The sequence below is a fragment of the Melopsittacus undulatus genome, chromosome 6 (genome assembly GCF_012275295.1).
Source record: "Melopsittacus undulatus isolate bMelUnd1 chromosome 6, bMelUnd1.mat.Z, whole genome shotgun sequence".
Taxonomy (NCBI): Eukaryota; Metazoa; Chordata; class Aves; order Psittaciformes; family Psittaculidae; genus Melopsittacus; species Melopsittacus undulatus.
In genome coordinates this window covers 72,313,589-72,338,908 of record NC_047532.1, presented here as the reverse complement: position 1 = coordinate 72,338,908, position 25,320 = coordinate 72,313,589, and the positions used below count along the sequence as shown (strand labels likewise).

The 25,320-nt window shown below is 41.2% G+C and overlaps 1 protein-coding gene and 1 long non-coding RNA gene across 6 annotated transcripts in view; one reads left to right on the top strand and one right to left on the bottom strand.

Moving 5' to 3' along the window:
- The window catches only part of ZNF644 (zinc finger protein 644), a 77,418-nt gene that overhangs the window by 41,856 nt on the left and 10,242 nt on the right, over window positions 1–25,320 (bottom strand). For 3 of the 5 annotated variants that reach the window (XM_031053515.2, XM_031053519.2, XM_031053518.2), the window contains exon 1: window positions 10,684–10,741. The exons of 1 other annotated variant lie outside the window; for it this stretch is intronic. The gene's annotated coding sequence lies outside the window, so the exon portion shown is untranslated. Of the gene's footprint in view, window positions 1–10,396; window positions 10,498–10,683; window positions 10,742–25,320 lie in introns of those variants that run through there. One more of the 5 variants, XM_031053516.2, reaches the window with a different exon arrangement.
- On the top strand, window positions 10,767–16,229 carry LOC115947301 (uncharacterized). The gene is made up of 3 exons (XR_004081247.2): window positions 10,767–10,819; window positions 11,324–12,232; window positions 15,915–16,229. It is a non-coding gene; the product is annotated as an uncharacterized lncRNA (long non-coding RNA).

The following is a 25,320-nucleotide window of genomic DNA, read 5'->3' as shown; positions in this document are numbered from 1 at the left end:
ACTGCTCTGGCTACAGGAAAGCACCCTTCTGGTACATCCCCAAAGAAGCTGTTAAGATTTTTAGGAATGACAACAGCAACAAGCATGTTGGTTATCGTCACCTGTACACATCCAGCCAACTGGCTGTCCTGAGGCACCTCATCTGGTTAGGGATTAAAAACAATATATACACTTGTTTTGTCAATTTTCCTGACCAAAACTGACTTCCCAATCAAACTTTCAAAAGTGGCTCAAGAAACAAGACATATAGTCTAAGTCTGTTTCATATGCTTTACACTGGATTACAGGGGTACTGCAGAAGAACCAGATCTGCATGGGCTGAAGTTGCATAAAATCAAGAGTATAAAATTAATACACACACAGCTGGCACAAGGCATTTGCATTATTACTCAGTTTTGGAATACAGATACAAATGACAGGGGTTTTAACTGATGCAAAGCAACCTGTATGTTTCCCATGCCTCCCTTGCACCCTAAAAAGCACATAACCGTGAGACACAAATATTTTCTTCTAGCAAGTAATCAGCTTTTGTTACTTGCACTAACAGCAAAGCTTCTTAAAACAAATGGAAGCAAGCCCCCAACATAAAGGAAACTTTGCCGCTGTCCTGGATACCCAGTTTCAATGACCACCAAAATACCTCTTGCAAAGACTTCATAAGCTCACATAGATACTGCCTATGTCCCAAAAACTTAAGTCATCCATATCAACAGAGGTTCTGTGAGTGCTTTTTATGTTTATGCTCAACATAAAGAGTTGACTATTTGCCTGCTGACTGGCCTCCGAGCTACCATCTTAACCCAGTATTGGTGATTTTCTCAACAAACAAGTTCAGATTTTCAAGGTTAGCATTTTGTGTTTGTTTTCAGCTGGAGCACCAAAGAAATTCTGATCAACACTAAATGCTTAGACAATATATATGAATGTGAAATCTTCTGGTTTAAATGGCTTAAAGAAGAAAGGAACTTTTCCTTAAGTTCACGGACAACACATAGAAACACAGTTAATTAGGGCAATTCTGATACAAATGCTCAAAACTTACCCAATTCCTACTTCATGAATGTTAAACAGCTTCCAAGAAAATAAAAGACAGGAATTACTCTCCAGAACTCTGTTAAAAGTGCAGAAATACATAAAGTATTCCTACAAATTCAAGAAATAACATGTTTAGCCCCAGATTCACAAAAGAATTCAGAGAACAAATAAAACAGAAAACAAAATAAGTTACAGCACAGAACAGGTCAACTTCTCCCCAGCTAGGCTTCAGAATACCCTAACCAAAGGTATCCCTCGCCTATATTTAAGCCTAACAGAAAATTGCTGGGAATTTACAGTATCTAGAAGAAAACAGTGTGACATTTGTGTCTTTAATTTTTTATGAGGTATAGGCAGTCATAAAACTCTTAGATTTTTACTGAAGGTGAAACTAAAGGGAAGGGGAGAGGCATTTCGTAGTAGGGTGTTCTGTTGTTTTCTGGTTTGGTGTTTGGTTTTTTACCTTAATAGTGTTGCCCTATTAAAAAACAAAGTGTGAATTTCTGAAGAGCACTGGTAACAAAAGGTAACACTTTATGTTTATGCTCTTTCAAATAAGCTGTTGATTAATATCACACAGCTTTGTTTCTTATTTCTGAATGCTAAAATCTCCTTTGAGGTTAGGAAGAAATGCTAATGAAGATACAGTGACAGAAAACAGGAAGGAAAAAGACATCATCAGGAATGTAAAAAACAATGCTCTTTCTCCTGCTGAAAAAAAGAGTGAAAGGAAAGTTAAGGTAAAACTGTTGGCCAGAATGAAAGTGAAGTCACAGAAAGATTACTGTGTACAAAATCACCCTAGATCCTAGCATTAATGTTACTAAATTGGAAGATGACTTTGAGATCATCATTGAAACCACAATGAATGGATCACTAATTAATTTGCTCTCCCTTATTTTTACATCCTTTGAAAAATAGAATGCATTAGCATGCTTCAGGACCAGCTTATTAAACAGACCTTAAGCCAAGTTACTTGAACTATATTAAGCAGAACTTCATTTATATCAGCACTCAACATCCTAAACATCAAAATGATCACTCTGCAGAAGTCAAACAAATCCACTTTTCTCTAAATGGTTTAACAGACAAAAAACACTCAACTTAACTTTAATGCTCCAAATGACATGAAAAAATGTTCTGTTGGGATATGGGAGTACTTTCCATGCAAAAGTATAACCCTCTACAGTTCCCTAATGGACATTGCTGGACTACCCAAAGAGACTGCAGAACACGGATGTCGTCACAATTTTAGTAAATGTCAATATGTTACCCTCAGTATAGCCTTAATTTAGAACTTAGTATTTTGTTCCCTAACACAATACTCTTACATTGGACAACAATAAAGAAGATTTAGCTTGTTTCTGCATAACTAGTTCTGGTGTCCTCAACATAAGGACATGGAGCCGTTGGAGCAAGTTCAGAGGAGGCCACGAGGATGATCAGGGGCTGGAGCACCTCCCACATGAAAACGGGCTGAGAAAGTTGGGGCTCTTCAGCCTGGAGAAGAGAAGCTGCATGGAGACCTCAGTGCAGTTTCCATTATCTGAAGGGGGCTGCAAGTATGCTGGAGAGGGACTCTTCATCAGGGACTGTAGCCATAGGGGAAGGGGTAATGGATTTAAACTTAAAGCAGGGGAAGTTCAGGTTAGATATAAGGAGGAAGTTCCTTTACTGTGAGAGTGGTGAGGCATTGGAACAGACTGCCCAAGGATGCTGTAAAGACCCATCCCTGGCAGTGTTCCAGGCCAGGCTGGACAGAGCCTTGGGCAATATCGTCTAGTGGGAGGCATCCCTGCCCACGGCAGGGGGTTGGAACTGGATGATCTTAAGGTCCTTTCCAACATAAACCATTCTGTGATTATATCATTCTATGAAATGTTTATAAATATCTGTCTGGATAGCTGGGAAGGGAACACACATAAACTGTGCACACACAAAACTCCTGCAATTATAAAAAAAAAACAACAACAAACTCTCTCCCACTATAATACTGCAATATTTTGTTTATTTTTGACGTAAATTCTTGCTTGTCTGCCTCTTGCACATCATTGTCTCTGGTAACCTCTGCTAGAACTTCACTGGATTCAAAACTGGAAGGCAAATTCCAAAGTTCTTTTTAGCGTCTAGAAAACATTTCTAAGAATGAATTATCACAGTACCTGTATGGCATTTTTAGAAAGAGTCTGACACTGCGGTTGCATAGGAACCTGAACGGTTTCTCCCAAGTCTCATTTCTATTTTGGTTCTCTCCCTTGTGCAGAAATAAGTTATGCCTGCTAATGCACATTACTGCTGGTAAAATTGTGACAAGCAAGAGTAGCCTTACAGTTGCAATAAAAGTACACTTAGGGAACAGTTTTTTCCTGGACAAACTGTTTCACTTCCTATCCAAGCCTCACAAAGGCCAGGAAAGAAGCTCTCTTATGTACCACCACTTTCACTCACAGGTAACAGCAATGACAATCACAGTGAAATTAGCCAAAAAGTCTCACCAGGAACATGGCACTGAATGTTAGTGATGTACCTACCTACCTTCAAAACACTAACAAAAGAAAGGTCTGTGAGAAACCATGCTAAAGTAGGTCCTCAGTAAGCCTACCACTTCTCAGCACAACACGTGTCACTATTGACCAATACATTCAAGTCTTTCTAAGGACACAGAAAAAGACAATCACTATCCCAAAGCACCAAAGAAAGCAAGTCAGGTAAAGCAAACCTTCAGAGCTTTTCCCAAAGGAAGAATGCAGAAAGAATATACAGTAATATCTACAGTCTTCTTTAGTTTATGTAACACACAAGCAACATTTCCACCTCAACTCCATCAGCATTTCAGTTCAGTCTGCATACCAGACATGCGAGTTCTACTCCCTCACATTCTGTAATTGCTCCAAAGCCTCTAATTTTTTCCACTGCAGCTTATCTAAGCTAATTCACCATCATGTGTCTCTTCCAACTTATCTTCTCCCTTATTCCCCGGAAGAAAACTGCCAAAATATATCTTTTCCATTTATAAGTACCCTAATAGGGAACGCTAAGTGCTATTACTTTCTCAACTTCCCAGAAGACAAAAAACTGCTTTAAAAATTCACTTCAGAGTTCTAACATTCATTATAATTTCCATACAATGCAGTTATTTTCATTAGATGCCACAGGTTCTAGGTTTTAAGTATTTCTCAAAAACAGATTAGGCAATTTCACTTATGTCAATACATATATATATTAAAGAAGGAAAAAGGAAGCAAGAGAGGACAGAGTACCCACTTCACTCTGTGAGAGAGCTAGGAAAAGCCAGCTGCAGAACTGTCACTTTCCACTCCCTGTGACAGCACATACAATCAAGACTTTCTCATAGAAGATATACTCAAAACAACTATGGTATTAAACCAACAAAAAGCAGCACTTCTGTGTGAAGAAACAGATTTATTTATATTGGAATTTTCCAGGCAAAGGTTGTCCTCTTGAAAATATAATTTCTAATACCAAACCAATTAAAAGTAACAACAAAAACTTTCCCTTTCTCCTTCCTCCCCCCCAGTTATCATAAGGAAACACAGAATCTGGTGTCTCTGGTGAAGGCTCCTAAGAACATCTGTAAGAATACAGTTTCTTTGCAAACTAAATCATCATAAACACAATGAACACTTCAATAACTACAAACACTGTTTTGCTGGAGCCTAATTTTAAGATACAAATTCTATGAAGTTCCTGACTCTTCTGAATGAAAAAGAGAAATATGGAAAACAAAGTTAATATTAAGAGACAATTTTTGAAACTCTACAGCCACAAAACTGTTGTACAAGTCTACATTTGAAGATTGAGAAAGTATCAGCAACAAGTATTACAAACATTAAGGGCTTTCTCAAAAAGTAGTTATGAAGAATTACATTTCACAGGGCTCCTAGGAGAGCTGAGCAACATCAGAAGCAAGCAGGAGAACTATTCAGAAGACAGCCACTCAAGACAACAAAACCTGAACTATAATAAATTATAATAACAACAACAATAATAATAATAATAATATGAACCTACCAGCCAGAATACTCAATGAAAAGGAGCAAAACAAACCAAACCATAACCACCACCCATCACTCCCTGACTGCAGCCAGACAAGAAACAGGTATCTACCATTTCCTACCAGCAGCAGCAAGGAGCAGCTTCAGAGCTGCCATGCTTTAGAAGCAGATGTAACAGTTTTCCAGCGGTAGTCCCCTGACCTACTGTTATCTGCCTTTTCTGGAAGCAAATCTTGGGTGGAAAACCCATCCCTGTCCCTGTGAGAGTCACACTGGGAAAGTACATGGGGTAAAACACAACTCATGCTATCAACACACCAAATTACTGTTCTGTAAACAGGCATGCAGGAGGAATTCATCACTACTTTTCAGTATTAGAATGATTACACTTGTTAATGAATTCCTCTTTTTTTTCCACTCAAACTAAAAAAGGATACATCAGGTAAAAGCCTGTAAATAAGGTTAATTATACAAGACATATACCTTACACCTTATTTTTCTTATGTTCCCTTGCTTTGCTGTGTAAAGTATATTTACAAGGGATGTTAACAGCTGGCCCAAGAAAGTTACAATGATCTCACTCCTTGTCTTCAGACGCAATTGGGCAAATCATTAAGGCACCTGCAATTCCCTCCATCCTGTTTCCCAAGATGTATCCTTTCCCCTGCTCCAGCTGCTTTGAGGAGACTGTAACATTATTAAGTACTCATTTAAGGCAAGCAAAACCTATAATCATTCAAATACTAACAAAATCATGTCCCTTTATCTATATAAAACTTATGATTGCAAATATCTCAGACTGCAACTTCTACCTTTTTTATTTTCACTCAGAATAGAGTAAGACTGTACTCTACACAGAATGGCAAGTATCTAACAACTTGAAATGATCGGCATAATGAAAAGTTACCACACACTAACAGTAGGCCTGAAATATTCCAAAGCCCAGCAATCTGACCTTTATTCTGATTTGAGCATGAACTTTGCATCTTCTGGATTAAGTCTGAAGAAATAATGAATTACTAAATATTCCATCATCCTTCAACCAGTCACTCATATGTAAGATTAAGCACTCAGTATCAATCAATAAATGTCAACTAAAGATTAACCATTTCCAGTAGCTGGATTTAGTCACATCTGAAACCAGCAGTTCCCACGCCAGAAGTATCTACTGGACTGAGAGTTGTCTGTATTACCAAGTTCACTCAGAAATACTGAGTTAAGATTTAGTGCAACAAAAACCAAAAAATGCATACTCACTTTTAAGACCCTTTCTCCCTCTTTAACCTCATTGGCAACACATAATGTTGCTGCAACGCTTTGTCAATGTAACAGCTGCTGAGTTGAACAACAGAAATGAAGCACAACCCGCTTCTGGATTTTTTAGTTCTTTACATGTAAAAAAGCTTGCTCTCCTTCAGTGAGGTGACTCCAATTACGAGAAAAATCCCAAGGAACCCAGGCAGCTTTCATATTAAGACACAATACTCATTACCGCATCCCAAGCTAGGTAATGTGACTGACCCCATGACTATCATGTCCTTTCCCATAGTCAGGAAAAAACGCACCTCAGAAGTTTATGCAAACTCATGACACGGTCTTTCCTGACAGGCAGCTATGATTTGAGCATCAATCAGACTACAGCTCACAGTATGACTGTACTGTAGAGATGCACTGTGTTTGTGTCCATCTTTACATCACCAGGGAAGCCTTAGCGACCACTGCACACCCCTGCCTATCAAAGAGAAGCTTTTCTACAGTTCTGTGGACAATATGGGCAGGATTTTTACACCATCACTGCTTGTGTGAAGAGTTCTCATTAACACCAGTTTTGATTTAAGGGACACAATGTATACAGGCATGAAAGTGTATGAGATTTGTTTGGCTGGGTTTTAATTAAGCATGAAAAGGATACTATTTCCTGATACTACCAACTACATGAAATTCTTTAACCTAGACAGTATCTTTATGTATGTCATCCAGAATGACCAACATTCACAGTTTCCTTGGGTAGCTTATGCTTTTTTTCCAGTAGCTATATGAAGTTTGCCTCTACACGGGGGGGGGGGGGGAGGAAAAGAAGCATCAAGGAAAAATGTTAACTATCAAAAATCAGTTTATATTTAGAGTGCTCAAGAAGATAAACCGACATATTTTTAGAGAAGACAGACATGTTTTGGTTTATTTCACCAGGGATTTCTTTACACTTTTAAGTTGGGTGGACGCTATTTTCATCTGACGGAATTGAGCTTTGGAGGCTATGCCAACTGAAATCAGTCTCAAAGTCAACTGAAGTGAGTGCAAAATTGTTCAGATGTAACCTAATTTTATTAAATGATTTTCCTCCCCATCTCTGAATACATAGTGCAGTACACTCACAAACCAGAGCACACAGGGAACTAATTCAATCAGCCTTAAAATAACTGTAACATTAGTGAGGTGCACTTGGTATTACAATAATGGAATAAAACGAGTATCTTAAGGCAGTCCTCTAAAAGCTGCATCACTGGAACTGTGTTGATGACAAAAAGCTGGTTTTAAATGTAAAAACTTGTGGAAAGTGAGTTATTGCCTACCCAAACACACACAGCCAGTCAGCAACTGTTCAGAGACCTTTAATTCAAACCAACTTCACGTGAAACTTCACAGCAAGTGACACTAGTCTGTGTTTCTTCCAGTCTGGAGTTCTCAGATCTTTTGCAGATTGGTACAAAGCCTGAAAGCATTTGAAATCAGTAACAGTGTGAGCATGTGTGTGTTTTATTACCATGGAGAATTTCGCTCTCTTTTGCAGTGCTATTTTCTCCAGAAGTGACTTAAAAAGGTGTGAATAAAAAAAAGAAAACAGCATACGTGCTAGTAGGTTCTGCTAATACTTGCAAGTATAAGCACCAACTATTCCACAAGAAAACCCACTGACAAACCTTGAATTCAGTGTCCATACTGAATTTCAGCCTGCACTGTTACTTTAAAGTGGAAGGCATTGCCTGTTGTTTAACTAATTGCTGATACTCCCATTTCAATCAATTGTTGCTGTAGTAAATAACCTCACAAGGATGCTCCCAGTGATCTGTGCTTTTTCCTCCCACCAGCCAGGTCACCTGTTGAGATTTCAAGACAACAATACTCCTTTAGCACTCACTCAGGAACTTTCATACATGTTTTGTTAGGCACATCCCTTCTAGTGCTGTTCAGTATGAAACAGATTCTGGACTTCATTGCACTTTGGGAGGGAAAAAAAAAAGGGTCAGAGTAGTACATCTTAGCTCTGATTTTGATATAATAATACTGGCCAAAGATATTGTTTTAATTATATATACACAAGATACCATACAGATTAGAGAAAACAAATGTATCTCTAAAAGGCAAATTTTCTTTGGTGACATGAACAACTTTTTACTCCACAGAACTCCTGCTCCTTGGATAGATTTTATTATTAAATCTATTTGAATAAATGCCTGACAGCAGAAGAAACTGTTTTAAGATAATACATTGAGGATTATTAATTTCAATTCTTGTTGCAATTCTTGTATAACTCTGCACCACATCCCCTGCAGTTACAATGGACAGGTTTGCAGCATCAGCTCTGACTGTAAGTCAGCGTAATAGGATTGTCACACTGCACTGCTCCTCCATGCACTCTACTTAAACTCCTCTCAAGTAAGAAAACTGCTGCATTTTCTCTGCATATAAGTGACCCACTAAAAGCTTTCTAGATCTATTTTACATTACCTAATCAGTCCATTTATTCTGCCCTCAAATCACCTGTCTTGCACCAGGCAGGTAATGAAGAATTCTATGCAGAAGAATCACATTAAGTTACCAGAAATCTGAAGCAATTCACACTCAACTGTGAGGAATCTTCAACTTAAAGATCTGTTTTATAATGGGAATTAAAAATTATTTTGCCACTTACACAAAAAACCCAACAATATATTGCTGGAGCTCTCAGTAAAAAGTACAATTCCAAAGATGCTTATCAGTCTTGTAAGTGCCTTTGTCCCATGTGTTCATTCAGTAGTTCATACAATGTGAAATGGCTTCTTACTCTAAAATCTGGTGCACATTCATTCCCCATATGTGTCTGAAATCTAAGTTCCATGACACAATCTTCATAATTAAATTATGTGCTAGAAAGGGAGGGAGGGGAGGCAGGAATCAGGATATCACTTCCAATGAGATTTTGCTTAAAGGGACAGAGTTATGTACATTGAGAGAAACCTATTTTGATATAACATGCTCGGTTTTCATTACAACCTTGTCAGTTTACAGCCCACACTACCGCGACACAAGTATTTCCAGCACACTAAAGGTTACATATAAGCTGTAAAAAGAAGGAAAAAACTTTACAGATTTCAGATAAATGATATTGGTCATTACTGCAACCTAGTGTAACACAAACTTTGTCAGAAAACCCGCCAGACCCTGAAGCAGATGGGAGCCCGAACAAACGGCTTCGGATACCTGAACAGTTAACTTTTCCTTCGCTGTTTTAAAGCACCTCGGCACCGAGAGTCCCGCGCCCTACAGGCAGCAGCACTGCCCCGGTGCGTAGGGCACACCGGCCAGCCCTACGGCGGGAGAGGAGCTTGCCAGCCGTTTTTAACACCACCATGCACTTCAGAGCCATCCTATTTCATGCCAAGAAGGAAGGGAACGAAGGGGGAGGGAGAACACCGCACGTTTCCCCTGCCCAAGAACAGCAGCAGGCAGCCTTTCCCGAGGGGACCGTGAGCCCGAGTTGGCATTGTGAGTGACGACCAGCTCTAGCGACGCGAACGGCAGCAAAGCGGCGAGGAGCAGATCACAGGTCCGCCCAGGAGGACCCGTCGTGCCATCCTGACACACCGGGGCAGACGACGGGAGGGGACCGACGCCTCCCGGAGCCCCCCAGGGTAACCCCGGCCATCATCCTGGGGCAACGGCATCCTCCTGCCGCGGCGACAGGCGCGGCATTACCTGGGTCCCCGCTGCCCCGCGCTGCTGGCGGCCCGGCCCCGGGCCTCCCCGCGCCCTAGGCCCCTCCGCGGCGGCACCGGACTACCCAACAACTCCGCGCCTGGCAATGGCGGCGGCCCCGCTTCCCCCTCCCAACTCCGCGCTCACTGGCTGCGCCGTTTCATGTGACCGAACAAAAACCTCCTCGGCACGGCCCTTTGTGTCCTGCACGGACGGGGCACCGGGAAGGCCGCTCGTCGGCTTGGGGAGAGGGCGACGGACGACGACGAGTACGAAGGGAGTCAATGAGGAGTGCCGGGGCGGGGATGGCAGCGGTGGCGCGAAGCGCCTCGTTCTCTCTCTCTTATCCATTCTACCCTCGGCCGCGCCGCCACATCCCGGCCACTTACCGCGGCGCGGGCGGCTGCGGCCGAGCGGCGGTGCCGCAGAGGGTCGGTAGGCGGCCGCCATGTTCCCCGGTGCGGCAGGATGGAGGCCTTGAACCGCCCTCCCCGACTATCGCCGCTAGGGCGGCCCAGGCCCGCCCCTCCCGCAAACAGCCCCCGCCGCCGCCGCGCGCCGCGGCGCCGCTCGCGCCCCCCGTCCTTCCTTCTCTCCCCCCCCCACTCCCGGCGTCCGGCAGGGGGAGGAGGGGAGGGGTGTAAAAATAATAGAAGCAGCGTAACGGGAAACTCACGGGGCTCACGGGTATGCGTCACGCCGGGGTTACGTCTTGCGCGCAGCGGCGTGACGTCACCGCGCACGCTGTCCGCCCCACACTGCTAACACACACAGAGAATCCCGCACGCACACGCGTTCCGGGAAAGGGGAGGGTGCGTAGCACGCATGCGTGAGTTCTTTCCGCGCCGGTGGCGGGTGGCTGTCACAGCTGCGCGCCTGCGCCCACAGCACGGTCCCCGGCGGGTCGGAACCGGCACGGCGCCGGGGGAGAGGGAAGTGCCGCCCTGCGGGGCCTGGCCTGCCCTCCCCTCCCCTCCTGTCCCCGCTCCTGCGCGGTAGGGAGCTGGCTGCCGGAGCGTCCCTCGGCAGTGCCTTTCCCACACAGTGGGCAGAACTAGGTCAGGTGCCGCGGGAGCTGTGCAGAGGCCGCGGAGAGAGGCGGGCTGCCCGGAAAGCCGTGCGGGAGGGGAACAGGGAACCGGAGAGCGGAGAGGAGGCGAGATGGACACTCGGTCCGCTCGGAGGGGGAAGCCATAAGGGGACACTGGAGAAGGAGAAGCGTTCGATGCATTTTTTATTAACGTTACTGACGGCAAACCCCGACTGAGGGAAAAAATGTGTAGAAACTGCTCTGATAAACTGTATACTTTTTCTAGATTTGCTGAGCCCGAAGGATTTCACACTAGAGTTAGCGGTATGAGCAATCATCACCAAGATCTCAAAGACAACTGAGATTTCAGGAGAACGGAAAAGGAGAAACACAGCACATAGAATTCAAAAGGGGGGAATAGGTAGAGCCAAGAGCTGTCAATCATTCCAGCCTCTACTCCCAGAAAAGTAATGAAGCAAATAATCACACATCTTTAAGTACATGGTAGCTAATGAACTGGTAAGTCACAGCCAACATGTATTTGTCAAGAAAAGCATATCAAGCCACACTCATCCTGTTACACTGTGACAGTGTAACGAGCCTTGGATGGAAGTAGCAGTGTTATGTGTTGTGACTTGACTTAGGTAAGGCTTTTGACACCATCTCAGAGAACTCTTAATTGAGCAAGCAAATGAAATAGCATAATGAAATGACTGCAAAACTACATCAGCCGTGCTTCATTGTGATGAACAATAGGATACAGCAAATACAGTTCCTTGTAAGTGGGTATGTCTGGAGTTTGGTACCAAGTCTAATAGTGTGAATGACAGAGTACAGTTTACATTGAAGGGATCTGCCAGGAATTCCAGACCGGCAGAGCTGGAAGCATGTGACAAGACAAGAAAAGAATTCAAAATGCTCCTGACAAACTGGTTGCAGAAACAGGATGTAATGGAATAACTACAAGTGCCAACTTCAACATTTAAGCAGGAAAGTAAGAACTGCACAATGGCAAGACTTTGAACAGACAAACACTGGGTCTTCAGAAAAGGGGATGGGAATCAGAGAACGTAACAAACTGAATATGCATCAACAATGTCACACCATTGTGGGAAAAAGCTGCAGTACAGGAGAGATGTGTAAACAGCTGTTATATCTAGGCCATACGGAGAAGTTCTTCTCTTACTTAATACTGGTAAGGCCTTATCTGTAAGACTCTATTTGGGCTCTGCATTTCAAGAAAAACTGTTTTCATAAAAGTCCAACAGAAGGGAATACAAGGCAGGGGAAAAAAATAACAATGTTTTTAGAAGACATGACCCTAATTGAGAATAGGAATGCTTGAGATTTTTTAGTCCAGAGAAGGAAAGACTATGGGGAGAGTAAGACCTTGTTCTCAAAGCACTGCAGACGGGGCAAAAATTAACTGAAAGAAATTTAGGTTAGACATAAGGAAAAGTTTTTGTATGACATAGGTAAGTGGAGGGGGTATATCCTCTAGAGGGTTCTGGAAACATCATTAATGTATTTTTAAGACTAAGTTAAATATCCCTAAGAAAAGTTTAGAAACATTTGCTCTGCTGTGAGGTAATGGAGGCAGAGCAGGTAATCACTGTTTCCAACGTCATTTCTATAACTGCAGTTACTATCCAGATAGCTGTTCTGATCCTGGTTTTTCCTGATAGACATAAATCCCAGAGACATTTAAACATTTCATGTGTTTGTGTGATCTCAGGCACAGGTGTAGATATCTCCTTTGGGAGTCCCTGTCATGATACATTCTGAATAGCTGTATGGCAACATATGTCACATGCTCAGCTAATTTGTTAACTTATAAACTTTATATTGCACTATAAATTCCACATTGAAAAGTAACATCTTTGTTAGTTTGAATCACAGCTTTTGCTTTTCTTTGTTTCTTGGTTCATTTATTTTCATGGTACCAGATACTAATTTTCCCCACAATTCATGAAATATTTGGGTTTCTCTGGAGAGCTTTCTAGTTAGAAAAAGGTGATGTGAGTGGTTTATGTAATGTGACTGAGACCCACCAAACTCATCTCATTAGAGATGACTAAAAGGCCATTAAATAGGCCAATTTTTAATCTCCACTGAGTTTGACTGAATTCAAACTGATAGCCCATAGGCAAAAGGCTATGAATTTCATTAACAGTACCCTAACACACTCAATCCCCTAATGAGTGCTAATGTTATTCTTCTGAGAATTAAGCTTGTTTTCTGAAAAGATACATTTATAAAATCAAGTTCTGGTATTCTGGAGCACATATGGACAGTTTTGCACAGCACTTAATTAAACACAAGAAACATTATCACTTCGTGCAATGCACAGATTTCTTCTAAGGTTTTTGATCATATGTTAGCCAAAATACAAACAATAGAAACATGAAAAAGCAAGTATTCACTCTACCCCTATACTTCTTCCTGAATATCATGCATTTTACTATACCAAATAAGTTTAAAGCTCATCACGCTTACACATATTTTGTCCCTCAGAAGATCATTTTTATGCAACAATTCTTCAATTCTGCAATAGTTGAAGGAAACCACCAAATTCTATAAAAGCATTAACTTACAGAAGAAGATGCAGTGTTTTACTATATTTCACATCTGTTTGTAAACAAATAAAAAAGTAAAATGCTCAGCATAAAGAAATCTGAACTTTACTTCTAATGCTGCCAAATCTCACAATCTTATTAAGAGTTTAAAGATACCTTAGTTTAATCCCTCACCTTACTACTTGAGCTAAAAGGCCCAGTTCCATAAGCAGTAGTAGACTTCAAAAAATGCTTATGATCCACAGAGTATGTGGATCCAAAGAAAAAGCCACATTTGGTGTTAATTCATGGAGCACATAGCTGCAGCTTTCCATCAAAATGACATTGTGGTAAAAGATTACATCTAGTGGTGTCAGAACTCATTTTGATTCAAATTCCACCAGTTTTGCCATTTAAGATTACAATGTGTGAAAGCTGGTAGACAATCTTAAAGGCTGCATGTTGGATTGGGAAGACTTGAGAAATACATACAAAATTACACAAAATTGGAGTGCATGAAATCGAAGATTGTGAAAGGAAGTGTGTGACCAGTAAAGGACGATACAACATGAGTTCTGAAAATGAAGCCAGATACTGCTCAGCTGGCTTTTTGTTTCCAGGAATTCTAGCTGTGTCCTGTATTCCACCAATGTCCTGTCTCCACCAATGCAGACAAGGCCTAATAATGATTACAACAGCATTTGAAAACCTCTTGAGAAAACGTTAGTACCCAGTTCCTCTTGGTCTTCAACATGGTTATAAAAAGCTTAAACCAAGGCAGGCTCTTTCATGTTGGCAGCAAAATATGATTAACTGAAACCCATTTAGAAACGGTTTCTTCATATAAACATTTTTGTAGCTGAAGCTGCAGAGGGAGAGTTGGAGCAGGTCTAAGCTGAAGCATTTGGAATGAAAGACTGCAAATGCCTCCTTGTAACACAGCAAAATCCCAAATGCCTGGAGGGAAGAACTTTTTAATGATAATCTCTTACATTTATATAGCACCTTTTATTCCCTAGGACCCCAAGCACTTCATTAGCTCTATGCTAAAAGCTTCACTGCGGAAATACAGCCAATATATGCATGATTTTCTGAACGTTTCATTTCCAGGTGACACATTTCTTTCAATAACAAAATATTCTGCTTATCCCATATATAGCAACTGAAACACCAACATATAAGAGATTAAATTGTATAGTTCTGAGCTGTAGAATAATTTAAGCCTGATCTCCATTTATTATTTTGATCTCATCTTTGTATTGTAGCCTTTGGTAGAAAATTGTGTCTTCCGTAACACTTGCAAAATTGAAATGATCCTTAATGTCTGAATTTCAGACAAAAATGGGGTTTATAGGAAAAAGTAACATTTTTTTCTTAAATCCACTATTAGAAATTGAGAAAGCAGAGGCATTTTTGAGTACACAAGATGTAATGCTTTCTTTTTCCAGCTAAGATGGTTGTTTGAATAAAACATCTTGCCTTTACCTATAAAGTTAATCTTGTCCTTGCCCTTAGACTCTCATAACTACAAAAACAATGGTCCATAAACATGAGGTGAAAGGTATCTGTGTGTTGTTGCTCAACTTGCCACAGAGTTTTTATTTCCATCCTACAGAGATATTTTGGTTTCTTGGCCTTTCCTACAAAGATACAGTACTCATGCCACAAGTTTCAACAAATTTAGGAACTCAGTGCACTGTTTCAACAAACAGTAACTAACATTATTTCCATTTAAATTTTAGAAGAATAATGGAATTAATTGGAGCAGCTTGATTTATTTCAACACTAAAAATCTAAAAGAAGAAAAATTACTTTTATTAACTCTTTGTTGTTTGAGCTGTTGATTCATGGTTTTTGGCTTGTTTCACAGGCTCTTTTGAATTACAGTTGTCAGTGATACTTAAAGAGGATTCTCTAGTGTTGTCTTTCAGGCAGAACAAAAGTGTATTTTATGTATAATATGAATTTAGTCTCTGCCACAAATCAAGACATTCCACTCATCTTTGTCAGTGTCAACGAAACTTTTAGAATTGCCAATAAAACAGTAAGATGACAGTAAGAATATAGATAAAATTAAACCCATTAGCCATTAAAACCTATTGCTGTTTTAACAGTAAACCCAAAGTAATGTTGAGTCCCGAGATAAAATATTTTGCAACAGAAGGATATTCAGAAGGTCTCCCTGGCTAAATATTGTCACTTGCCCCCCTGCCTCTAGAACTGTTGCTCTGTTACAAGTTCTTTAAATCTTCCAGCTACGAGAATTTCCCACGTTACATGATGAAGACGACTGTTTTCCTATTGCTAAGCTTCTGTCCACAGGCACCAGGATGAAAACACCCACGTTTGTTGCTTAGTCCTGCTCTCCTTGGCCAGGCCTGCGCCAGCAGTTACAACACAGCTTCTGTCAGAAGAAAGCAGCTTCTTACCCAGCCTCCCACAGTTGTCCCCTGTTTGCGGTCTCACCACTAAGGAGTGTTATTGTCATCTGCCATGGAAGCAGAGAGAGGCAGCTGTTGGGGTAGCACTATCTGCCTGGCACATGAGTCTCCATTCTTAGCTGCTCCTCAGGTAACCACCATAATAAATGTTATCAATTAACAAATACTGGATTGATTGTCAGTAGTAATTAATTAACCTTGCTCTTTATGCTTGTATTTTATCTTGCATTAGTCTAATTCATCTCACAATAAAAAGATGATAGTCAAGCCTATATCTTTGTTCCCTTCAGGAGGATCTGACATCTCTCTTCTCATGTCTGTGTTACTGAGCTTAAGTCTCACAGAATTAAAAAATAAGAAGTAAGCAGATTAGTATAGGAAAACATCACCATGTATTATAGCACTGACCTTCTTAAGAACAATGTATTGCCTTGGAGGGTTGCCATCTGCATCACACACAGGAAGTATTAATATATGAAAATATGCTATGAGCAACAAAACCATAACAGATTTCTTCCTTAGTCTGGTGATGAATTGTAATTTAGTGGAAGAGGAAGAAATCTGTAGCAATAACCTGGCCTTCAGCAGATGATGGAAAGGATCTACATACAACAGACATAAATTATCATAGCTCTGCTTAACCCAGACTGATGATTCAGTTCACATTATAGTGCCAAAATGACAGAGAGAAGACCAAGATAGTAATTTCAAGTTCCCTGTTCCAGGTATTACCCTGGTAACCTTAGTGTATCCCTGTAGAGGAGAGGGCATAGAAAAGCCTAGCTACGACTATCAACCAATGTGCCTGTCCTGTGCTGGCAAAGAGTTACCGATGAGTGGGATATGGCACTAGACTTGTAGAGTGCCATGTTCTGGTCTCCTAGCTGTGTCACACCCTGCTTGTCCTTATCACCTCTGTGACTAGCATCAAGCTCACACCCACATCTACAGCACATTATTAGAGACCTGAGCAATGTTTATGTGGGGAATTAGTGACAATAATCCTTTCGGGCATACTCCATCTTCAAATTTGTGACTCCCGTGTTCTAGGGAGGGACACAGGTAGCATAACATGGGGAAAGTCACCTTCCTCAACTGAACACCGTTTCAGCATCCTCACAAAAAGGAAAAGGTTTCAGTAGCCAACTCTCACCACTTCTGTGTTTCAAAGTCATCTGGCCATGTGGAAGTCAGTACAAAGGTCCAAGTGAAGACATCTTCACCAAAAACCTTTGCAATGAAAAGCAAATACACTTGAAAAATGAACAGCATCTCTCAGTTGTCAATGTCATTGCCATTGTGTAAGTACATAACTACATACCAGGCAGGATTTCTAACTGCCTTCCCTTCCCCACAACCCCTTACTGTTCTGCCTGGTAGGCAATTGCTACCTCAGCAGTTATAAGTTCATTAAGTCAGATGGACATACATCCCCTTGTCCATATACTTGACACAAACAGTTATGTAAAACTTTGTCAATGTTGGTTTGTAAATCACCAGAGGTTTGTGTACAGGAAAATATAATAACATTTTAAAAACAAGCAAAGAAAGCAAAAGAGCACTTTATTACTATTAATGTAGAAGTACTGAGGAGCTTGTATTTAGGTAAGATCACAGCAGCAGAAAGTCTGTTTGATATGCCATACCTTCTGTTTGTTTCTTAATTGTAAAGAGTTTGGGTTTGATCAAGACAATTAATTATGAATATAGCTGAGTTTTCTCACATCAGAGATAAAGCTTAAAAAACTACAAAAGCTTTTTTTTTGGAGTATATTGTACTATATAGATAAGTATGTATCTTCAGGGCATGCAAATAGACATCTTTGTAATTGAATCCTGAAAACGAGGTGAAAAAGCCCTGTATAAAAACCATGGCAACTTTATGAAGTCTTCAAGTTAATATGCAATGTTGAGAAGTTATTTATCAGATTCTGTGACTGTACAGACTCACTATATGGGAAGTTGACAAAAATTAAAAGAGCAAGTTACAGCCTGGGCTTATTACAATGTGACTTCTGTTACATTCCTCTTTACAACCTCCCTCCTGGTCCCTCTCTATGCCAACAGAGGAGAAGCCTCCTAGGCCACATCCATTACCACAGCTGCCAAAATGTATCTTCAGTGCAATGATCAGAGTTATATTAAAACTTCTGCTACTCTCTTGTTTATCCAGTATTTCCGGATCATATCCTGCCTAAACTCTCAGCTGAATTATTTTGAACAGCAGTTCATTTGCTATTACCCCATTCAGGAAATACTGTCTTAGGTTTGGGATTTGCAGGCAGATCTTGTATTATAATACTACTGCTTTTAGTGTGAAGTTCAGAGGAACATAAAGTGCCTCATTATAAACTCAGTGAAATAGCTGCAAAGACTTTAATGAGCTTTCAACCAGGCTCAAAGAAAATTCTAGCCCTAATTTTCCTAGTAATAGAAATCTACATATTTAAAATAACTAAGATGGCTATTTCAGTATTCTGAAATGCATGCTGAGTAGAGGGCTCTCAGACAAAAAAAAAGAATGAAGTAACTTAGAACAACTGTAATGTTCACTTTTAAAACTTGTCCCAGTTTCACAGCCCTTGGCTCTGGTTTCCAACAATGTGTTCATAGGTCACTATGTGGAAATGGACTCAGGGAAGGCTTTAGAAGTGTATTTATAGTTACAAGATGGACATAATTCATAAAGTAAAAAAGGGGTATCTGTAAGAGCAGAAATAGTTGGCAGAGTAGTTTCATTTTTGGAATTTCAGCAAAAGCAGCAATATTTGAACAGTCTCAGGAAGCACTCCAGTCTATCTACTAATGTATCAGATGTGTCTAATTCCATCCCAAGCATATTAAAATTCCTTTTTTCAGAAGTTATGTGTGAATTATCATTCAAACATACCTCTGGCTTTGAGTTACTATGTTTATATTCTGCTTTAAAACAGCAGAATGGCTGTTACTTACTCTGTGCAGAATTCTGACTCTTGACAGGAGACAGATAATGGTGGTTTAATATTTCATGTAGATGTCTTAATCAGCAAGTCATTTAACCCAATCAATGTAAGACTGAGAGTACTTTTAAAAGTATTCCACTTATAAATAGCAATAACCATGTTTTGTCATATTTATCAATTATGATTTCTAAAGAGGAGGGTGTCATTCTATTTGTGATAGTATATTAAGAAGCATGGCTTTCACAATGACTGTTAAAATAGCACATGCTGTGGGAAACAGTGCTTTAATAAGGATTCAAGACAACAGGTACTCACTAAGTATGAACTGTATACTATCACATCATTCATCTGTTACAGTTTATCAAGGTAGCTGCACAGGGGCTGCCCCTACATACTGTTTGGTCCCCAGGTCTCTTGGACACATCTGCATGGCAAAGCAAATAAGGCACATTTTCCCCCCAGCATCAGCAGAATATCATGTGAAGCTTTTCTAGTCCTCGTGTGACATCAGCACATTTGTACCACATATAACCCACAACCTACACACCTCTACCTACCCGACATCACTGGTTACCACCCTTCTGATCATGCTGCAGCAGACTGTTGAACTATTCCCTGGGAATAGCCAGCACCCCTGTGCCCTCACAGTCCATTCTGAGATGACCCATTCAGGCCTTCACTTGAAAACAGACTCTGTAGTGCTCTCCTTTTACTTTCCAGACAATATGGAGAACAGGGTCACTCTTCCTTCTGGGAAGCAAGGTGGCTGATCCTCCTGGTTAACAGAAGCAAGAAAGGCTTGGCTTGTAGCTGTGGCCTCCCAAGTGTGGAGGAAGACTGTGACAAGGCCAAACTGTTTACAGATGGCATCCCAGGGCCAGGTGGAGGGACTGGGCTGGGAGGCGATGAGGGTATGTCACTGTAAACCAGAGGGCAGCATGGCCAGATGGTACTGAACGGGTCTGGGCAGGTATGGCACACACACAGGTGCAGAGTTGTGGTGCAAGGGCCAAGCCATATGGCTCTGTTGGACAAGTACAGGGGTGGTCCAAGGAAAGGAGTGGAGATGGTCCAGGCTATCCATGGGGGCTGGGAGGCACAGAGAAGGTTTCAGAGGAGCTTTCCTGCAGCATCCTAGCTCCTGAGGAGCCCCAGAGCACATATGATGCTCAGGCAGTAGGGCCCAAATGGTAGCACAGGAGCACTTCCACTAGACAGAAGGACAAAGCTAGCTGGCCTACCTACATTTGGCAGTTCGTTTGTTCTGAGCAGAATGAGGATATTTTACTTGCAGGAAGGGGAGGCCATTTCCCAAACAGAGCAGTAAAACTAAATGGGTTGGGGAGATGCTCACTGCTAATTTGGAAATGCAATGTGACTACCTGTGCACCTAGAAGGAAAAATAACAATATAAAATGCAGTGAACTGCAATGCATCCTGACCATGGGATAGCTTCTCTCAAAGGTTATGAGATTCCAAAAATATGCCTTTGAGGCAGAGAATGAAATATCAAGTCCCATGTATAATTTAATCTAGAAATTACAATTATTTTTAAATACTGGGCTGGGATTGAAAAGAGACTGTGGAAATAGTAATTATCATGAAACAGCTTGTAGAAGAATCCAAAATTTCTTCTTATTTCTGATTTAAATTCAGTGGAACTATAAGTGTAACAGTGCTTGGTCCAGATTTGATCATTCTCTTCTAGAGCCTGGGAGACTTGCAGAAGGAGAGCCTGTGCTTTACATTTTGCTTTACGTAAATACTATTGTGATTTTTATCTTACAGATATTTAAAAGCACTCACTAGAAGTTCCTGCAGCTGTTTGCTCACATAATAACAGACAGACATTGATTTCTCATGCATGCACTTAGCATGGTGTATCAGAAAAAAGGCCCCAAACCTGCTCCTGCATTCTCATAATTGTGTGTGTCACTTTGTAGGATATCAGAATCCTGCCCAAATTCCACAAAGTCTAACAGGACAACAGTTGCCAAATGACAAAAGCTATCAGAAGAAACAGAGTAAAAAGGCACATCTTTGTTTCTGATCTTCACAGCTTCAGTATTGGCAAGAGAAATGTCAAGGTTTCCAAAATAAAGCCAGTTAACCACTGTAACTGCTATTAAATATAAACAAGGACATAAAAATAGAGATGTTGGAAGCCAGGATATGAACATTTGAAACAGTAGTTATGTATACAATCACAGTTTTGTTACCATCGTCTCCTCCCAGGGCTGTGCAGTGCCACTGGCTGCATCTGTGCTGGGAACAGAGGCACAGATCTTTATAAGGGGCCTGTACCATCTAACCAGCAATGGGGAATCCCAAAAGCAGAATGGTTGTGCAGCCATGCTGTGCTGTGCTGTGGGAGGAGAAAAGAGACTGCAGAGAGAGCCAGCTTCTTCCCCTTTACTGTCATGCAGGACATGCATTACACAAGGAAGCAGCAAGAGTACCTTCACTGTCCTCCTCCCCAGTAACTCTCCTCATCTTAGTAAAGGCAAACAAAATAAATTCATAACAGCAGCTAGTTGTTGTAAAGGCTCTACCACAGTGGCAGACACATGCACTAGCATCCTAAACTGGGTAAAATCACTTGGAAGATAATATAAAGTGAGACCTTAATGGGCATTAGTTAAGTGTGTTAAAAGTATCACTGTTTTTCTTGCACAGACACAGCTGTTGAGTAAATGCACTCCACAGCATTGATCATCCAGATGACATGGTAAATTAAGATGGCATCTTCCTAAGTAAGAATTATAGTCTTCTCTGTACACAAAAACTGCATCCATTTGATTTAATCAGTAAAGAAATGGATGCAACACAGCCAATGTGTAGACAAAATGCAGGGGGTAAAATGACACTGTATGCATCTATTCAAGACATACAATTTTAGCAGCCTTGTTTTCTGCAGGTACAATGCTGGCATTTTTTGTCTGAGCACAGATATAATGATCCGGATTCTGGATGTGAGAAAGAAGAGTAATAAGACAGTGATCCACATGATTCATGCTGGTCTTTCAGGGAACTGCTAAAAGAAGCCAAACAGGATTGTTCACCTGCAGAACTGCACTGAACTGTGATCTGAAACATGGCCATTATTGGACTATTCCTTGTGCTTCAGTTATACCCTAAAATAATTAACTGATGTCATTAAACTGCTGTGGCATTGAACACGTATTGCACTTAAACATAATTAATGTTGACAATTAATTATTTCAGGTTTTATGACAATACCTCTTGTGATAATTATCTCTAAAAATCAGATACAGGAAGGAGGAGTCTGCACACTAGAAACTGCCACAAAACTGAAGACTTGTCAAACCAAAATGAGCTATAAAAACAGTAATATTCAGGCATCGTCACTCTCATTAAATACCTAATGATGCCACAGGCATATTAGGGGGGAAATGCTCATGAGGCTCACAAGGAATTAGAAGGGAAAAAAGCAAATAAACCCCCTGCCCCTAAAACCGCTTGCCAAGCTGTTTGTACATTCTGCCGCAGGCAGTTGCTTGGAAAAGATGGAGATATGAATGGAGACAGTCAGTGACTATTAGATGGTGATGATGGTGAGGGCAAGCAGAAGAACTGATGTTAGAGATTAAGGGCTGCCTTTTGCTTTCAGTTATGTCTCGCCTGTCTCAACATTTCATAGTATTTAAATGAATCTGTTGCATAAGGCATTTCTCCTGTCTATGCTGTTCAGCAGCCATATTCTACTCTCTGGTATGGATTGTCTTGGGAAACTTGCCAAGCTGTGACAGAGCAGTGCATAAAAAGAAATCATGCTCATAAGGTGGGGGTGGGGAGAGCTTCAGGTGAATAGACTCAGTGCAGCAACATTCATATAGCCTGCTGGCTCGAAACCTCAGCATTACAATGAGATGGCAGCCAAAATAAATAGTGCGTAGGGCTGCTAGAGACCCCAGACCATCCTGTTCATTTGCCCCAGGGAGGGTGTGAGCACAGTACAGTATAATTGCTCAACACTGCACTGGCTGCTGCTCTAAGAGATTGGAGAACAAACAAGTATTTCCTCTAAAGATGCCAGAAAAGCCCCATCCAGTTTTGGAACCCATTCTTGCCAGATGCTGAATACTTCCTTTACACTTAGGAAGGATCTGGACCTTTTAATTAAAGACAGTGGGAACCAAGGGTGGACCCAGCCTCTTGTAGGAATAAGCTATTACCTGCCTGCCAGGACCTGTCCGAAAGGTCTGGCATTTCCTATAGAATCCAGGGAATGTACTCACTGTTGTTAATATTCATTAATTTATTTATTAATAGCCAAGCTCCCAGGCAGTTGTTGGCTTTTCATCTCTAGACCTCAAAGTGCTTTACAAAGGAGATCATTATCAACAAAGGAACAGAGACATCTACATTTGGGCTTTGGCCCAATGTAAAGAGCATCTCGGATCACCTGTAAAGCAACTTTGCCAGTTGAGCTTTACCCTGGCCCCCTGCCCTGGAAACAATCTCCAAATCTTAAATGATTGGGGGTAGGAGGAGGGATTTTCAGCTGTAGTTCAGTAACACAAACATCTACAGGGGATTAGGCAATCCTGCACAATGTTGTGCCTGGCTGGAAGATGTGGAGGTCAAGGAGACTCTCAGCTAGAAGTCTATGACACTGGAGTAACCTTCAGGCATTCTCCAGATCAGACCAGGATACCTTACTACCCAGTGCTGCTGTGGATTACAGCACTGAACACTTTCAATTGCCCCATCCCTGAAGACAAGATTTACTGTCCTTTCTCCATCTTTGGTTGTTGCAGTAAAAGACAGGTGAAGAAATGTGCTTGGGCTGCTAATTTTCTTTTGCATTTTTGCCCTGCACACAGACTGGGATTTTCCATCTTAATGACCTGCAGCTGAAACAGATGTTTTGTTTTAGTGTTTTAAAGCACTTCACAAAACTTAACACTAATTTATTCTTTTGCAGTGCTGGGAAAAAAAAAAAAGAAAGATGTTTGATTTTGTTACATAACAGAACAATGTGAAAAATGGAAACAGATGTTTCTCATTTAAGCATGAATAAGAAGGAAGTGAAAGAAAAAAGATGATGTAGTAGATGTAGATTAAGAGAAATATGATGGCTTGGTTAAGTCAAGACAATTTCTTATGGATCTCCAGTCAGTCCTGAAAGATCTAACAACTTGGTTCCCTGATTCAGCAAGCACGTGGAAGTGCTTAACTCCAGCTGTGGAGATTGTCTCACATGCTTCATTTATAGTATTTTTTAAAGCTGTATAGCTAAATCAATGCTTTACAGTTAGGAGCTGAAGGATCAACGGCATTGTTCCTGTAGACAGTAAAGCACTGACTGTTTTCACAAAGTACAGACATCTAAATTTAAATATCAGAGTAGAAATAAAGTCAAACTGAAAATACATTGTTTCCCGAAACATAAAGAAGGGCTTTGATATTACTGCAGAACAGAGCAAGCATTGTGAGACCCAGAAGCAGCAAACCTGGGACGCACTGAGAGCCTTGGCTCCCCCACAGGGAGCAGCACTGGCAGGGGGACCTGCTCTGCTTTGGCAATTGCCTCTCACCTTCTCCTTGTCCCTGCAGAAGTAAAGGTCCAACCTCAGTTGCAGGGCCTTTCCCAGTAAAAATCTTTCTGACCATCAGGCTTAGACAAGATTGTTCCTCTTCTTCCCTCCCACCTGAGTAAGGCCAGGAGACATCTCCCTGCCCCAGAGCCACCCTCCACAGCTCCCACAGGCCTCCAAGGTGCTGGTAGGGTTCACCTCTGTGGAAGACAGGACAGCACTACCCTGCCGATGCTTGCAGCCCGGAGAGAGCTGCAGAGGTCTTCCCTATTACAGGAGAATCCTCCTGGCAATTCTGTCTCACCAAGCACCTGCTCAGACAGTTTTCACTCTTTGTTACTCCTGAGAAAATTAACCTCACCAGCATATTCTGCCCATTCCAAGACAACCTAGCCCCAACTGGCAGAAGTATAGCTACTCCTGATGTTCCCAATAAGGAGGAAAGGCAAAGGGTATGTTCCGATTCCCCATGGATTACAGCACTGTCAAAAAAAAAAAAAATCCAAAAATAAAGCAGACCAACAAATCACTTTGTTTCCAGGCTCTACTAATCTATTACGAACCACTGGGCAGAAAAACAGTGTAAAATTCCTTTTGTAGTGGAATTCTTAGGAGGAAAAATTAAAAACTAAGCTTCAAATCCTCTTGTTTGAGTTTTAAGGATAATACTTCAGTTGTAGGAAACTGTCACTTTCCACTCAGAACCTGTAATACCACAATAATGTTTCTGAAATTGTCACTGCTTTCAGCACACTTGCTGAGATTTGGCCCTGTATGCAGTCCA